General features: G+C 39.6%; 1 protein-coding gene across 2 annotated transcripts in view; it reads right to left on the bottom strand.

Moving 5' to 3' along the window:
- Nucleotides 1–18,618, bottom strand: part of LOC141569587 (endogenous retrovirus group K member 5 Gag polyprotein-like) — a 579,116-nt gene that overhangs the window by 26,356 nt on the left and 534,142 nt on the right. The window lies entirely within an intron of this gene.

Here is an 18,618-nt window from a genome sequence, read left to right as displayed (position 1 = left end):
CATGAGAACAGTATCTTACTGCTGTCTCAGCTACTGGCACCTCCACGAGAAAGTGGTTATTTGCACCTAGGGTAGATCTCTAGGTGCTTCCAAACTGGAAACCCCGTACTGAGTGGAGCATTGCTGGATTTCTGTAGTTTTTAACGCACAGAGCCATGCTTTCCTCCCAATCCTCCCAGTGAGACAGGTTAGTTAGTATGGTTGCTAGGTAGACAGGGGGGTCCCTGGTGGAATAAACAAAAGCAGCCATATCCTGAAACTCCAGGTCCTAGAATGTCTCCTTCACTCCCGGACAGAGACAGGAGAATACACCTTAAGGTTAATAGATAATACCAAATGCCTTCTGGCCAGACAAAGGAGCAGATCTGATAGATAGGAAAGGGTTAGTTCGTTAATCCCTTCAGGATGAGCAAACAGGACAAACCTAATAGACGAATTCAATTAGAAGGCTCCAGCCCCCTTCCCCAAGCAGGCAAGGAAAGCTATGAAAGGAAAAGCCTCTGCCTCAGTCACTGGGCACCCCCATTCGGGACCTCTACCCTCTCAGGAGCTGCAACCTCTTCTCCTGCCTCTAATAAACTGTCTTCCTTTAAAACTTTTTGCCTCTCCCTAGTCCGTGGGTCAATTCTTCGGCTTCACGAGACACGATCCCGGCCCACACCCAGAAACTGCCGGCAGATCCAACATCATTTACATCATTTGGGGACTCACGGAAGAATATTCCTACTTCATCAGTACTGGGCGGCACTCTCAGATGTGAGGTTTCATGCAGAGTTGCTTTGCTGCTCATGCACTTGAATGCTTTGCATCTCCTTCAGCTTATGTCTGAGGCTCCTCTCTCCTGAGGCGTCAGGCAGGAGTCCATGGGGCTGGTAAGGCCACTGTTTTTCAAAAGCCACCGCAGGTATGACGCCTAGGCCTCAAGATGTTTGTTAGCGCCTACAAAAAAATTCAAGAGCTGAACCTTTTTAAAAAATCGTAAAATATAAAAAGCCAATTGAAAAGTCCAAATGAACATCTACAAAATATAACCTTATAAGAGAATAGATTCGGAAATCAGACGACTTGTGCTGTACCACGAAGAGGTGATTTTCTTCATCTGTAAAACGAGGATGATAACAGTACCTAGCTCACGTTGTTGGCCCAAATAAAGTGTGTTAATATAAAGTGCTTAGGAATGTGCGTGGCACAAAGTGATGAGACAGGGGATTGTAATGGTGGCACTAAATCTATTTTTGACATTTGGACCTCTGGTATAATTTGAATTAATAAGTGTAATTTTGCTTGGGACTTTTTGAAAGCTTTCTTTTCTTTCTTTGCCTCTTAATGGTTCTGCTTCCTATACATTTACTATGCAGCCCAGTTTCAAAGTTTCTATTTACTTCCACCCAGTGCTGGCCCTGTGACTTGGGAGAGGTTTTGCATCTATATGGGATCCACTCCTGGCTCCAACTTAAATCTACATAACATATGCAAAGGTTGCAATAATCAGCTTAACCGCACCTTCTCCCACCCCCAACTACAGGCCAAAGCAATTTACATTCTGGTTAGAAAATACAAAACTTGAGACTAAACAAAGACTCAATGCAGTAGTTTGCAGTAGTTTCCAGCAGACTCTGCCCAGACAACCCCACTCTTACTTTTATAAATCTTCTATATTTCTATCTCACTCGGGAATTCTTTCACGGCCCACGAGTGAGCAGACACACAGAAAGTGTTGGTTCAGTAAATGCTACCTGCTAGTATATTAAATTTTCATCATTGGAAAACAACTTTGAAACTTGTTATTGTGACTTTACAAGAATTATTGATTATGGATGATGAGGGTAGAATGATCATAGTCAGTCTTAAATTAGTTTTTTATATTGAAATAATTTAAAAAGCAATATAAAGCAAAATTTGACCAAATATAGAATATGAGTACCTTTAATATTTGATACGATGTAGGGTAGGGCCTCTAAAAATGAAAGTGCATATCACTTACTGAGGTTCTTGAAAAACCCTAGTGTTATGTGTGTGGGGGTGCATTCAGGAGAATGTGTTTTTCAGTAATCAGCTTCCCCTGATTTACACACAGAAATAGACTCTTGGCGTAAATCATACTTTCTAAGGAAATAAACAAAATGTTGCATTTTTTCACTTGAAACATCTCCAATTAGAATTTCTGTTTAGGTGGCTAAAGTTCCAAAGTTAAGGGTTTCAGGGAACTCTAAAAATAATTGGTTTAGATTTCTATTTCCAAGAGTTTTGAAAGGTGAAAAGCTACATCTCTAATTGAATACTCATCAAACTCCAAGAGAAAATAAATAGGGTGGAGAACAGTCATAAGAAAATATAAATGAAAATGAAAAACTAATTGGGAGAACCACCTATGCTTCTACAGCCTTTGCTTGATGTCCTTTTAATGATAATATATGATGTGCCAATCATAATTTACAGAGCACATTAACACATGTAGTCGCTGGATGATCACCACCCTTATTGAAAGTGCGAATAATACAGTACCAAGATCAAACATTCTTGACGGCTTACAATGAAGCAGATACAATTCTAAGCACATTAAACTCAGGACATCCTTGTGAGGCAGTTCTCATTATTAGCCAAATTTTTCAGATGAGGGAACATGGGGGTATTTTACCAAGTCAAGCAGGGATGGAGCTGCAATCTGAACTCAGGGCTCCTGACCATATGTCCAGCATTCGTTCCTCTAGAATGCACCAACCTGACATCTTTAAAAAGTATCGAACCATTTGGCATGCTTTTGCTGTAATGACACTAATCTATTCTGCTGTTACAGAATCACAGGATTAGGGAAGTCATTGAGTCCATCCTCTGTTTCCAGGCAGGACAAACTAGAAATCATTCCTGACATATGCAGATCAATCTTGTTTTTAGAGACATCAAGAGGAAAAGATTTTACGATCTCCTATAGTAAAATCCAGGTATAAAGAAGAGCTTCTTGTATAGCTAGAGCCCTATTGCCTGTTCTTGGGAAAAAAAGAAAATCTCATTAAAATTCCATTTTATCCCACTGAGAAATGAAAAGATAACTCTAATCTAATACAAATTTGTTACTAAATGTCAAGACTTTTGAGAGAACTGAAGATCGGTAAAGCTTGTATAATTCCATTTTCAGATCAGCAGAAATAAAAACTGTTGTATCTTTCAACAGAAGCACCCGAGTCAAATTCATAAGTAATAAAGGTAATTCTCCACTTGACAATACAGAGTGTGTGTTTGTCTTAGGGCAGTGGTCAGCATACTGTAGCCCAGTGCACCAATGTGACCCACTACCTGTTTTCGTATGTTCTGCAAGCAAAAAAATTGTTTTTATACTTTAAATGGTTGGGGGGAAAAAATCAATAGAATAATATTTTGTGGCAAATAAAAATTATATGAACTTCAAATGTAATTGTTCATCTATTAACTTTTATTGGAATACAGTCATCCCTATTCTTTTTTTTTCCACTTTTTAAAAATAAAATTTATTGGGGTGACAATTGTTAGTAAAACTACATAGGTTTCAGGTGTACAATTCCATATTACATCATCTATATATCACATTATGTGTTCACCACCCAGTCAGTTCTCCTTCCATCACCATATATTTGACCCCCTTTACCCTCATCTACCACTCCCCTCCCCCCTTACCCTCTGGTAACCACTAAACTATTGTCTGTATCTATGAGTTTTTGTTTCTTCATTTGTTTGTCTTGTTCTTTTGTTGCTAAGTTTTATATCCCACATATGAGTGAAGTCATATGGTTCTTGACTTTTTCTCTCTGACTTATTTCGCCTAGCATAATAATCTTTATATCCACCCATGTTGTCGCATTCTTTTATATATTATCTATGGTATGTTAGAATGGCAGAGCTGAGTTATAGTGACTGTGACCATATAGCCTGAAAAGCCTAAAAGTTTTTACTAGCTGGTCTTTTACAGAAAATGTTTGCTGATCCCTGGTAGAGATGAAAATGAAAACAAACACCTTTTTTTCCCCACCCACCTCCTTTCACTCAGGTTGAGAGAAGGCATGGAACATTTGGAAGCAGGAAGGTCTTAAGCATCTCTAAGACCTCACTGGGACTTGAGTGTGAGCCCAGGTTTGTCCTTGCCCAAACAACTCCCTTGCTACCCATAGCTAAGGGATCTTTGGCATCATTTGCCAGAGATGAGAGAAAACACATATAACTTCCAGTGTCCTCAGTGCTAATAGCAGATTAAGGCATATAAATGCTACATAATTATGTATATTTAAGGTTTTTCTTTTTTGCACTTTTCAATTATAGAGAGAATCTGCTCTAGTTACTGAAATCTCCATTGTTCTTTAGTCAACATCACTAATAGATGGATAATAAATGACATTTGTAACTAAACCAAATTAATCTACAAATTTTGAATGATAGAGATTCTGAATGTTTTTATTCCCCAAACCTGCATGGCTGCAAGCATGTCTGTCATCTCAACTATTAATTGGCAAGCTTAATGTGGTCTTCAGAATATAAGGATGAATAAAAACACACTGTGTTTTTAAGAAGCTCACAGTTCAGAGGGTGAGGCAGTCATTTACCTTTTCTGTGCTAATCACATTGTTGAACTTCTAAATTCAGCTTCCTGACACCAGAGAAGATAGAAAAATTATGTCTACCTGGGGAATGTCACTGGAGCTAGGCTTTAGAGTATCAATGGAATTTTAATAGAGAATGGGAGGTAAGGGGAGATGGAGGGATCACCAGGAATACAAAAATGAATTTCTGGTCAAGATGGCGGAACAGGCAAACACTGCTTGCCTCATCTCACAACCACATCAAAATTACAACTAAATTACAGAACAATCATCATTAAGAATTGCCTGAAGTGTAGCTGAACAGAAGTCCTATAACTATACAGATGAAGCTAAGTCAAGACTGGTAGGAGGGGCACAGACACAGAATGGGCTAGTCCCACACCCACATGTGGTGGTTAAATATTGGGAGGAATTATCTCAGCTGTGAAGGACAACCCTGAAGAGCAAGGGGTCACAGCCCCACACCAGGCTCCTCAGCTTGGTTCCAGTGCCGGGGAGAGAAGTCCCCATAATGTCTGGCTGTGAAAAACAGTGGAGATTGTAGTTGACTGAGCTGGAGGGTGACTGGAGTCCCAGGCATTCCTCTTAAAGGGCTCATGCACGGGCTTACTGCTGATGGACTCAGTCACTCTGAGCTTCAGTGCTGGGATAGGGGCTCAAAAGGTACCAGGAGGAGAAACTGAGTTATCTGGCTCAGGGAAAGGGCTTGAGGGGCAGCTTTCTCCCAGAAAGAAGTGCTGGCAGAATTCATTGTTTCTTTGTTGAGCCTTTCACCATCCTAGCATGCAGATGCAAGTGGCCACCATATCTGATTTTCCATCAACCTAGCTAACAGTGGACACCCCACTCCGGTGATTTCCTGAGACCACACTCCACCTGGCCTGCCCACCCAAGCTGCTTCCAGTGGCTTTTCCATACAAACATCCTGTCTTGGCTCATGCTGTGGACTTTGTTAAAATCTCTCAAAGCTTCATAAATCCCAGACAAGCAGCATGTGGCTTCAGTGTGCCTCATACCTCTTGGTGAACAGTTCCAAGCTCAGCACTAGCAGCAGCTGGCTTTGGTTTATGGCCTGGCCTCTCAAGGCAACTCCAAGCCCAGCACTCGTGGTGGCCATCTGTGGATTGCTGGGTGGCTCATGCCAGGTGTTCCCAGGCCAGGCACAGGCTGAGTCTGAACTTGGCCTGCAGCCAGGCCCATCTTAGAAGGCCCTTGGCCAGCATACCAGGTGGCTGGCATGGGACAAAACTGGAGCATCAGCCAGGCCATGAAGTTGACACACACAAAGGGCAGTTTGGGCAGGCACCAAAGCCATGCTAAAGTGAATCCTACTCCATAGGGGCAGCCCCTGCACACCAGCTCCTCCACTGTAGTGATGGCCAGTCCTTACAACCAATCAGCCTGAGGGTCAATCCCTACCACTGATGTGCAAACAGTAATCAAGGCTCAACTATAACAGAAGGGCACACGCAATCCACACAAGGGACATACCTGGATCACCTGGCTCATGTGACCAGGGAGACTGTGCCACTGGGCCCCACAAGCTCCCTGGTCACATGAGTCAGGTGATCCAGGTGTGTCCCTTGTGTGGTTTGTGCGTGCCCTCCTGTTATAGTTGAGCCCCACATAAGTCCACCCAGCCAAGACTGGGAGAAGTAGCAGATCAACCTAATACATACTAGACACAAACACAGAGAGACAGCCAAAACGAGGAAACAAAGAAATATGTTCCAAATGAAAAAAGAGGGGAAAACTCCAGAAAAAGAACTAAACAAAATGGAGGTAAGCAACCTACCAGAGAGAGAGTTAAAAAATATATGGTTATAAGGATACTCAAGCAACTCAGTGCGAACTTCAACAAAGAGATAGCAAGCATAAAAAAAGCATAGAAACCATAAAAAAAGAACCAGTTAGAAGTGAAGAACACAATAACTGAAATGAAGAATGCACTAGAAGGAATCACCAGTAGACTAAATGAAGCAGAGGATCAAATCAGCGATTTTGAAGACAAGGTAGCAGAAAACATCCAATCTGAACAGCAAAAGGGAAAAATAATCAAAACAAATGAAGAGAGTTTAAGAGACCTCTGGGATAATATCAAGCATAACAACATTCACATCATAGGGGTACTAGAAGGAGAAGAGTGAGAGCAAGGAATTGAAAACCTATCTGAAGAAATGACGGAAAGCTTTCCTAATCTTGTAAAGAAAATAGACATGTAACTCCAGGAAGTGCAGATAGTCCCAAACAGATGAACCCAAACAGGTCCACACCAATACACATCATAATTAAAATGGCAAAGGTTAAAGACAGAGAGAGAATCCTAAAAGCATCAAGAGAAAGACAACTATTAATAGTTACTTTTAAGGGAGTCCCCATAAAATTTCCAATTGATTTCTCAACAGAAACTTTGCAGGCCAGAAAGTATTGGCATGAAATACTCGAAGTGATGAAAAATAAGGTCCTACAACCAAGATGACTTTACCCAGCAAGTCTATCATTTAAAATTGACGGAGAGATAAAGAGTTTCACAGACAAGAAAAAACTAAAGGAGTTATTTACCACCAAACCAGTATTACAAGGAATGTTAGAGGGACTTTTTTAAGAAGATGAGGAAAAAGGATTGATAAAAAATATGAATAATAAAATGGCAATAACCATCCATCCATCAACAATTACATTTAATGTACATGGACTGACTATAGTGGTCAGTGAGTGATATTTGAGCATGGTAAATTAGAGGGTGAAATGGCAAAAGAAAAGAGAAGGGGGAATTATGCAAAGTCGAGGGGAAATGGGACTCCAACAAGGAAAATTAGGGTCAGGTTATAGAAGGCCTTGAATATCAAGATAAGGTGGTTATACTTTATCACATTGATGATTTAAAAAATAAAAAGCCTGAAAAAATTTTAAGCCCAGGCATGAGCTAATTCAATTTTACAATCTAGCCTAACCATTCAGAAAATGGCATTACCATATCAAACTGCATTATAGTATAGTGGTTGTATCATTATCATTATTATTATTATTATTATTATTATTATTATTATTTTGTAGTTTTTATAGTACTGTAACAAACAACTCCAAAACCTTAGTGGCTTACAATAATAGCTAAAGCCATTTTTCAATAATAGTACATTTCTTCCATGGATTAGGTATCATGCTTCGCTGTGCCTTCTCTGTTCTTGGGACCCAGTCTAAAGGAATAGCCTCTCTCTGAAGCATTTCCTGTCAGGCAGGAAAGAGTGATGACAGAACCAAATGGTGGCTCTTTCAGTTTTTCTTCGGAAAAAGCTTGCATTACCTCTACTCAATTTTTATTGGCCAAAGCATGTCACAACTTAGTAAATGGAAAGAGTTGTAATATAGTCATCTTACAGTGAGGGGACAAATATTAGAAACAAACATACAATCTACCCCCGTGTTAAGCATATGCATATAAGCTAATGCCTGGCACCTCTGTTCAGATCCCAGCTCTGCTACTTACTAGCTATATAAACTTTGGCAACTTAACCTCTTTGCACTATTTATTATTAGAATGATTTTAATAATAAAAGTGGCAATGAATATTTATATCTATGCACATAACATTTGGTTTTGAAAATTGACCTGTAACATTTTGCTCCCCCAAAACACCTTCCCAAGTCCTGGACCCCCTGTGCCTCCCTACTGCTTTGTACATACATCAGGCCACGATCCTATATGGCTCAAAATGTCAAAAACATTTCAGATTTGTCTTTGCAGTGCCCACTGTGCTTCTCAGAGTACTATCGCTCAGTAGGTCCTCAACAATGTCTGCTCTGCCAAATGGAACTTGAGCTGCTGCAGCCCTATGGGAAGCTGCCAATAATCGTGATTGGGACTTGCATTTAGATGGTACTGTGGTTGACAAAGTTAGCAACTACAGTGTTTTGAGCACAATGGCAGAGCAAAAGAACTCCTTCAGTTTAGTCATATCAGCAACTAGCATTTATGTGGTGCTCCTGTGTGACAGATACTCTAGATGCACTATCTAGCTCATTTAATAGTCACAACATCCCTGCAAGGCAAATGTTTCATCATTCTTACATTACAGGCAAGGAAACTGAGGCACAGAGATATTAAGAGATTTTTCTAAAGTCATATATCTGGGGAATAGGAGAAGCAGGGTTCCAGTGCAAACAAAATTAGCTCTGGAGTCCATGATCAGAACGGCTGCACAATCCTATTCCTGGAGCAGCAGTCATCACCAACTGAATGTGAAAACCAGAGAGGCCTTTTGCAAGGTACATCCCGCTCAGGGGTTTCCAATCTGCCACACGCAATTTGAAGTTGTGTGGAGATGACTTTTGATTACAGTTTTCTGGATACTTAAGGCTATAGCTATAATCTATTATTTCAAATTTTGGTATGATTAAAAGATCCTCACTGCCCTCTTTGGTCCATGTTATGGTATATAATTACCATACATTTCAACTGATACAATCAATTAATACTAAAAAAATACTTAGCTGCATTTTTTAATGCCAGAGGGCTATATAAAAGTTTATTAGGAAAAAGAAAAAAGAGTTGACATTACTGATCATTCCCTCTTTCCTTGACGGTTAAAGAAATGCAAGAGTCAGGGACAGGGGCAAGGCCATGAGGAATCCTTAAAACCAGGCTGTCAGATCAGGACTCTTGATTCTCAGTCCCAAGTGTTTCTGCTGTATCTTGCTGCTTTAGGTACTAAAATGCAACTGTGAGTCATATGCAGCATATTACTGCAAGAGATGATTGAGTCAACTCACCCTTCCTTTCTGTAGTCCCAAGCCCTGAGAGAGAGATCCATTTTCATAAAATCGGATTGATCTATCCGGATTTCTTTTATCATGCTCTCAGGTATGATAGGATATGATTTTTTCTCTACTTATTATTAATAATACTTTAGTAGCTACTCTGGGGGCTGCTGTGGATTCTCAAATTTTATATTAACAATATAGATGACTTTTCAATAATTTACACTGTAGTGTTCATAATAAGTGCACAGGTATTAAAAATTAATGAAGAATAAATAATATCCTAACAATGAGACTGGCTAGGTAGAATTATCCACCAAGGAATGGGACTGTCAAAATGTGTATTAAATGTCTTGATTAGAGCAACATTTTAAATAGTTTTGTCTGATCATTTTTTAAAAGAAGTGGGTTACATAGTCTAAAAATTTCTAGATCTCTTCCCCTCCATTATGTCAGCATGTTGCCTAATAAAATGGATCTTTTAAAATATAGAAGCAAAATGTGAGATTCCATCTCTCACATGCACATCTCAGTTTCTTTACCACCTAAAAGTTAGAAATCTATATTTTTTTCTTTTTCAAGGCTTCATCATCAGAGCATCTGCTCCTCATCTAACTTTTTCTCATTTAAAACTTCCAATCTCCTTTCCCCCCTAATTACTAAAAACAGATTTATGCACAATCTTCCTTACATCCCTGAAAAATTTATACTCATTCATTAAAGCACAATTCAAATGTCATTTCTGATGTAAAGCTTTCCCCTACTATTAGAACCAGTAGAATTTCTTCTTTTGTTTGCACTCATGTATAAATTTGATTGTTCTAATTAAAGCAACTATTTTATTTATTTTTTTTTAATATATTTTTTATTTTGAATTACGGTTGACATACAATATTATATTAGTTTCAGGAGTACAACACAGTGATTAGCCATTTATATAACTTATGAGGTAATCACCCTGATAAATCCAGTACCCAACTGACACCACATGTAGTTATTACAATACTGACTGTACTCCCCATGCTATACTCTACATCCCCATAATTATTTTGTAACTACCAATTTGTACCTCTTAATCTCCATCCACCACTTTACCCATCCCCCCTCCCCCACAATCTGGCAACCATCAAAATGTTCTCTGTATCTATAAGTTTGTTTCTGTTTTGTTTATTAATTTATCCTGTTCTGTAGATTCCACATATAAGTGAAATCATATGACATTTGTCTTTATCTGTCTGACTTACTCCATTCGGCACAATATCCTCTAGGTCCATCCGTGTTGTGGCAGATGGCAAGATTTCATTCTTTTTTTATGGCTGAGTAATAGTCCATTGTGCTTTAATGAATGTATGTCATTTGTGGAGGTGGTTGGGTGGTGTTCTGGTGTGGTCTGAAGCTGGCCACCAGGTGTGTTGTTTCTGGTGCCTCTTAGGAGGGGCACTAGTGCAGGCCAATGTCAACCACTGCTTGTGCCCTCCCACAGCCAGTCGGTATGAGCTACAAAGTGATCTGCAAATGGTTGCCACTTGTGCTGGGCTTGGGAGGTGCCTGAGAAAGGCTAAGCTGCTAACAGAGGTGACTGCCTTTAGTGCTGGGCTTGCAGCTGCTTAAAAGAGGTATGGGACACACTGAAGTCAAATGATAGTTGTTTGGGGTTTGTGAACCTTTGAGAGATTTTAAGAAATTCTGGAGCATGAGCCAAGACAGGCGTTTTGTACGGAAAAGCCACTGGAAGCAGCTAGGCTGGGCTGTCAAGTTGAGGTAGGCGGGGCCAATGGTGTTAGGTTGATGGAGACTCAGATATGACTCCTGGCAGTATCTGCACATTGGAAGTAGGAGAGTTCAACAAAGAAACAATGGCTTCTGCCAGCACTTCTATCTGAGAGAAAGTTGCACCTCCAGCTCTCACTCTGAGGCCAGACAACTCAGTTGCCTCCCTGCACTCCCTGGTGCCTTTATAGCTCCTGCCCCAGTGCTGGAGCTCAGAGCAAGTGAGTTTGTCAGCACTATGTCTATGTGTGGGCCCTTTTTTTTTTTTTTTTTTAAACATAGTAAACACATTCTTTTTTTTTTTCTTTTTTTTTTTTTTTATTGGGGAAGGAGAACAGGACTTTATTGGGGAATAGTGTGTACTTCCAGGCCTTTTTTTTTTTTCCAAGTCAAGGTGTTGTCCATTCAATCTTAGTTATGGAGGGTGCCGTTCAGCTTCAAGTTGTTGTCCTTTCAATCTTAGTTGTGGAGGGCGCAGCTCAGCTCCAGATCCAGTTGCCGTTTCTAGTTGCAGGGGACACAGCCCACCATCCCTTGCCGGAGTCGAACCAGCAACCTTGTGGTTGAGAGGATGCATTCCAATCAACTGAGCCATCTGGGAGCTGAGCGGCAGCTCAGCTCAAGGTGCAGTGTTCAATCTTAGTTGCAGGGGGCAGAGCCCACCATCCCTTGCGGAACTCGAGGAATCGAACTGGCAACCTTGTGGTTGAGAGCCCACTGGCCCATGTGGGAATCGAACCGGCAGCCTTCGGAGTTAAGAGCATGGAGCTCTAACTGCCTGAGCCACCGGGCCGGCCCCCTGTGTGGGCCCTTTAAGAGGAACGGCTGAGTCTCCAGCAGCCCTCCATGTCACTCAGCCACAATCTTCCACAATCTCCACTGGTTTTCACAGCCAGATGTCATGGGGACTTCTCTCCCTGGCTCTGAAACTCTGGGCTTGGGAGCCTGGTGTGGGGCTGGGACCCCTCGCTCTTCAAGGAGGACCCCTGCAGCAGACATATTCCTCCTGATTTTTAACTGCTACATGTGGGTGTGGGACCAACCTATTCTGCATCTCCGCCTCTGCTGCTAGTGTCAACATGGCTTCTTCTGTATGTCCTTAGTTGTAGGGCTTCTGCTCAGCTGGACTTCAGGCAATTCTCAATGATAGTTGTTCTGTAGTTATGTTGTAATTTTGAGGTGGTCGTGAGAGAAGGCAAGCACAGTGTTTACCTATTGCACCATCTTGATAGGAACTTTTAAAGCAACTATTTTGTGTATACTTATCTGTATGCCCTCCATGTCAGACTACAAGACCTTTGACAGAAGGGATTCTTATTTTGCTTTGAATGCTTGATACTCAGCACAGTGCTTGACACATTTTCTTTGAATGGTAACTGTTTTTATCAATCAAATTCCTCATAAGAAGCAAGAACTTAAAATTTTGACCAAAATATGTACTTATTGTCAATCTTATGAGGAAGAATATAGAATTCACAGCTCTAAAGAGTTTGAGATTGGTTTCAGTTTTCATAGGCAGAAGAGAGATTATCTCTCAGAATTTGTGCCAGATCAGTGAAGGTCTAATCCTATACTTGGAGAAACTACTGTATAAGTGTTATCTTTTTTTTTAGTCCTTAAAGAATTCCATCCAGGCTACCACATTGCATGTAGTCATCATGACTTCTTAGGCGTCTCTGCTTGTGACAGTTTCTCAGACATTCCTTGTTTTTGATAACCTTAAAAGTTTTGAAAAATACTAATCAGGTATTTTGTAGAAGGTTCCTCAACTTGGATTTGTCTGGTGTATTCCCAAGGATTAGACTAGGATTATGGGTTTTGGAAAGGAAGACCACAAAGTTTAAGTGTCATTTTTATTACATCATATCAAATGACTTATCAGTGTTTGCAGTGACCTTTACCACCTTGCTGAGGTAGTGCTTGGCAGGTTCTCCACTATAAAGTCATTTATTTTCCTCCCTTTCCATACTATACTCTTTGGAACAAAGTAAAGTCACTTATGGGCAACCCAAACTTAAGGCGTGATGAATTATGTTCACCCTCCTTGAGGGTGTAGTATCTGCACAAATATTTTGGAATTCTTCTACAAAGAAAATAGGTCTGTTCTCCTCCACTTACTTATTCAATCATTTATTTTTATCAGTATGGACTCATGGATATTAATTTTATACTTTGGGTTATAATCTGATAACACTCTATTAATTTTCTTGTTCAGATTGTTCCAGATTTGGCCATTGGGAGCTCTTTCAATTGACTTCAGAGTTCCTTTGACATACCCCTTTCACTGTGCGTTTTTTAAAAGTACTTTCTTACTTTGTGGAACTACAAGATGCTCCTGCCTCATCTTGTATATTTCCTGGTCCAGTCCTAGAATCAGCTCTGTCTTCAAGGATCCCTGGTTCCTTTTGTTGGAGAATGGTATTATATTATCTTTTTCTGAAACAGTGACACAATGATGTAGTAGAGAGCTGTCGTGATACAATTTGTTCTTAGATGATTTCTGATAAGCTATGTGTCACACATTGTCTCCCTGGAAAAGAAATGTGTTCAGTCCAAGCAGATACTTATACAGCTCACCTGCAACACAAACAGCATGAAGAGATTCTCCTGCAAGTTCTAAAAGACCCTCTGGTTTCCCATCTTTTCATTCTTAAGCCAGTTATTTTGAATTCTTCACATTCACAAAGAAGCCAGAGACAATTATGCTTTGAGATAAAATGTGATAGAAAAGGGAAGTAACCTTTTAAACAGACATTTGGCTAAATAATCTCCCAAATAATAGTAATTATATAGTTTGCCAGTTAGATGGTGAGTATAATTAAGGTGACTAAATAACTGTAACAATTATGATGCCACTTTTAGTTTTTAGATTTTGTGGCATAGTGCAAATTCCGGCTGAAAGACAAAACTGATCATTTAGGCAAACTATTGCTCTGCATGGTATTTATAGGACAATTAAAATGTTCACTGTTGCACTTATAAAAGTTGTATAGGGCTGCCTGGTGGCTCAGGCGGTTGGAGCTCCGTGCTCCTAACTCCGAAGGTTGCTGGTTCAATTCCCACATGGGCCAGTGGGCTCTCAACCACAAGGTTGCCGGTTCGATTCCTCAAGTCCCACAAGGGATGGCGGGCAGCGCCCCCTGCAACTATGATTGAACATGGCACCTTGAGCTGAGCTGCCGCTGAGCTCCCGGATGGCTCAGTTGGTTGGAGCACGTCCTCTCAACCACAAGGTTGCCAGTTCGACTCCCGCAAGGGATGGTGGGTTGCGCCCCCTGCAACTAGCAATAGCAGCTGGACCTGGAGCTGAGCTACGCCCTCCACAACTAAGACTGAAAGGATAAGAACTTGACTTGGAAAAAAGTCCTACAAGTACACACTGTTCCCCAATAAAGTTCTGTTCCCCTTCCCCAATAAAATATTTTTTTAAAAAAAGTTGTATAAATCTTATAGGATATTAATATGTGCTCTAAATAAATGTTACTCCTAATTATTGCAACATGACCTTTTCATTAATATAAAGGTATATGTTGGGCCATAAACAGATGAAGGACAAAATATACCAAGACATTTTAGGGGCACTGTTTTGTTTTGTTTTTTGTAGTATTTCCCCTGGTTGATATGAGTTTCCTTCCAACAAAATTATGAAGCAATACAATTAACAACAAATGAAGGTTAAGTACTCTTCCCACTTTCTTAGGTTTGAAATAAAATTATCCAGATGACCTTTTCACAATTACGTAAAATCACTAGATTTTTATCTGTAGCCTAGAAATATACAGCTAAAAGAAAAGCAAATATTCTAATCAGATGGTGAACCAGTCCCCCAGTGCTCTTCATTTCCCATCGTTTATTTCAGCCTTTGTCATTTTTCATTAGTGCAGTTGCAGAAATCTCCACTACTTTTTTGACCTCACATATGCTTTGTTTTCTAATAAGGAAAGCCAATGGGCCTTCTGTCTGGAAACTTTATCATATTGTCTGAAGTATTTCCTAAAATAAATATGTCAACTAAGGAGCAAAATAAATGCCAGTGATGTTCAGTGTCTCTGACCAAATTCTCATGCAGCCTGTGCTGCCAATGCTTTGCAGTAAGTGGGGTGAGAGAGGAAGAGCATTTGATTTTTCAAGAATTATTCCATGTGAAAGCAATGGCATCAGAGTCACTGACAACAAAGTACAGTGACCATTTTCTAATAATTAAAACCAACAATTAAAACCATGTGTCAATGGACAGGCAAGTAGAAATGACATTATTACTCAAGCAGAAGCAGGATGTCAGGGTGTTGGAAATTGAATTTCAGCTCAGGTAGGAAGGTGGGCTGGGTAAACTCTGAGGCCTCTTTTAATTCTCAGGCATGTGTTTTTATTTTTTAGAATGCTAGTGAACTTTAGATATTTGAAACCTGGCTAGAGAAATGAGCTTTTGGCAAATCTAAATTTTTAAATATGTTGTCTATAATAAGTTGGGAGGCATTGTTATATTGGAAAAAATTCTCTCTCTCTCTCTGTCTCTGTCTCTGTCTCTCTCTGTCTCTGTCTTCATATGTGTGTGTGTGTGTGTATGTATATGTGTGTGTGTGTGTGTGTGTGTGTGTATATATATATATATATATATATATATATATATATATATATATGTGTTTAAGATGACCAAAACACATAGACTACTCTGTCCACTGATTTTGGTCCTAATGACCATAGTAATGGAATGTAACTGCTTTACTAAGTCATTATTTTACCCTTTGACCAGTTCAAGTGAATGCATGCTCATTGAATACATATATGTTTCAATTTCCTCTGAATCCTGTAGGGGGCATATACAAAATGAACACCTTTGAGAGTTTGCATTTTAGTTAATATTTAATACATATTCCCAGATGAATGCCATATAAGACAGTAGCTGAGTGCTTATGTATATAGTTATGTGCCACTTAACAACATGGATATGTTTTGAGAAGTGCAATTTTGTCACTGTGCGACCATCAGAGTGCACTTAACACAAACCTAGATGGTCTAGCCTACTACACACTTAGACTGTATGGTATAGCCTCGTGCTCCTAGGCTATAAGCCTCTACAGCATGTTACTGTACAAAACAACACGAGATCAAATCAAGCACAAGAGAAATGATGCAATCAAGAGATGGGGTAACTGCAAGATGTATGAGTCGTCTGTTGGCGAAACATGGCATACTGTTTTATAGCAAACATATATAGCAAAAAAATGTTTTATAGCAAACATTTTTTATAAAGTGTGCTCTCTAAAATCATGATAGAAAGTATAGTATAGTATAGTATAGTAAATACATAAACCAGTAACAAAGACATTTGTTATCATTTTCAAGTATGTCCTGTACATAATTGTAGGTGCTGTACTTTTAGACGACTGGCAATGCAGTAGGTTTGCATACACTAGTATCACCACAAACACGTGAGGAATGTGTTGTGCTATGACCTTACGATGGCTACAATGTCACTAGGTGATATGAAATTTTCAGCTCCATTATAATCTTATGTGACCACTGTCATATATGCTGGCCATCATTGACTAAAACATTATGTGGTGTATGATTGTATGTTTACAAAAGTGACTACATCACAGTGAAATGAAATAGCTCAGTAAGTATTCATGCAATAGGTGAAATTTGTAGGAAGGGTAATACTTGAAAAGACAAAGAAAGTGATTTCCCATTGAAAGGACTTTTTAGAAACTATTATACAGATGGATATGAGCAAGGCATTTAGGGGAAAAGTAGGCCAATGGAGCGTCATTGGACAGAAGATGAGCATTTAGGCCAGACCAGGAGGTCATGGAGAGGACATGACCACCGATTGACCTGTTAGCTGCACCTGGGCAATCAGAGGCTCCTCACCATTCCCTGTCCTTAGAATGTACATTCCGCCCACCATTCCCACAGTGGCAATCTTGAGAGAGCTATGTGTTAAGACCATCTGGATGGTGTGCATGACTAAACTCCATTAAGGCCTCTATATAAACTTTTAGTATTCTGGCAGGTGAGTGAGGAGATCTACTCCTCCGTGGCCACCCAGGACAAATCTCAAGTAAATTCCCTTGCTCATTAAACCTGCCATCTACCAATCTGGAGTAGCCTGCCTCTTTCTTTAGTCTCTCCTTGCTCTATGTATGAGGGCCAGTTTCAGATTTCACCTGGGAAGCTCTCGAGTTTGCAAACCAACAGGGCCATGGAGAGTTTGAATTTGATGTTATGGGCAGTGGAGAGACACTGAAATGTTTGAAAAGGCAGAGGAATAAGTGTAGTTCAGAGCGTCTCCTCCTGTCATATAACCTGGGTACAAATCCCGACTCTGCCTTTCACTAGCTTTGTGACTCTGCAAATTGTTTAATTCCTCTAAATTTCTGCTTTGTCTTTAGAATGGGAATATAATAGTTCTTACCTCACTGAGTTGTGTAAGGATCAACTGAGATAACGCATCTATATCTGTTAGCATGCTGCCTGGTATGGATGAAATGCTCAATAATCAGTAGTTTTTAGTATTATTAATAACATGAAAGCTACATGTTAGAAGAAGAATCTCAGAGCGGCGTACCTACAGGATGCGAAATTGCTTCTACGATTAGTGCAGCAATTCAAACTGTTTTCGTGTATAATAAAATCTTATAAATGTTAAATAACTTACATTTGTTGATTCTCAGAAACTGTGGTAAATGTGCTTTAGTAGAGAGAATAGAAGCAAAGCTTTGCTTTCAGCACAAGTTGTAGATTATTTTTTGGATTTAAATAATTTTTGTACAATCTTGTGGAATACTGTAATGTAAATTGTAAGCTGTCTTCTGGAGTAAGAAATACCTACTGAATATTAGATCATAAAATATTTGTCCACATGTTGTCTTATGAAACTGCTTGCTCTTTGGAGCCAGAGACTTTGAAAGGACTGGGGACCGGGCCACACAGTGGAATGTAAAAGCGCCATGTAAGCAGGACCCTGGCCTGGTGACAGTATCTCCAGCTTGGTTTCTGACTCAGAATATGTACTCTATTTATGTTTGCTTGTGGAGTCATTTTACTTTCATTTCATAAAGGAATCCATACACGTTATTAAAAAACATAAAACAGGACTCAAAGATTTATAAGAAAATAGAGCAGTCTCTCGTTATACCCTTCTCCAATCCCAGCCCGATATGTCAGAGACAACTGCTTTAAAATCTTTTGATTCTTTCTTCTGGTATTTACCTAAATTTTTCTAAAGAATAAGCTTGTATTGCTGCTCCTTGAATAATCAATTATTGACATAATCTGTGTATTTCTGTATATGTAACAACCTCCACTTCCTGACCCTTAATGTCCTGATATACTCATATCACAATTTTTGGTTAAAATAGTAATTAATGTTTACATTATCACTATGTAAACATTATTCATTCCTGTATATTTCTTAGATTCCTTTTCTGGTAGCATTTTTTGTTGCCTGGCATGGAATATACCTGATTTTTCCCACTAGCTTAGCTTTCCATATACCTGTAACTAATTTTGCAAATCTT

Source organism: Rhinolophus sinicus, chromosome 18 (genome assembly GCF_057876585.1).
Source record: "Rhinolophus sinicus isolate RSI-liver-muscle chromosome 18, RSI-T2T, whole genome shotgun sequence".
Taxonomy (NCBI): Eukaryota; Metazoa; Chordata; class Mammalia; order Chiroptera; family Rhinolophidae; genus Rhinolophus; species Rhinolophus sinicus.
This window is presented reverse-complemented; position numbering and strand designations above follow the sequence as displayed.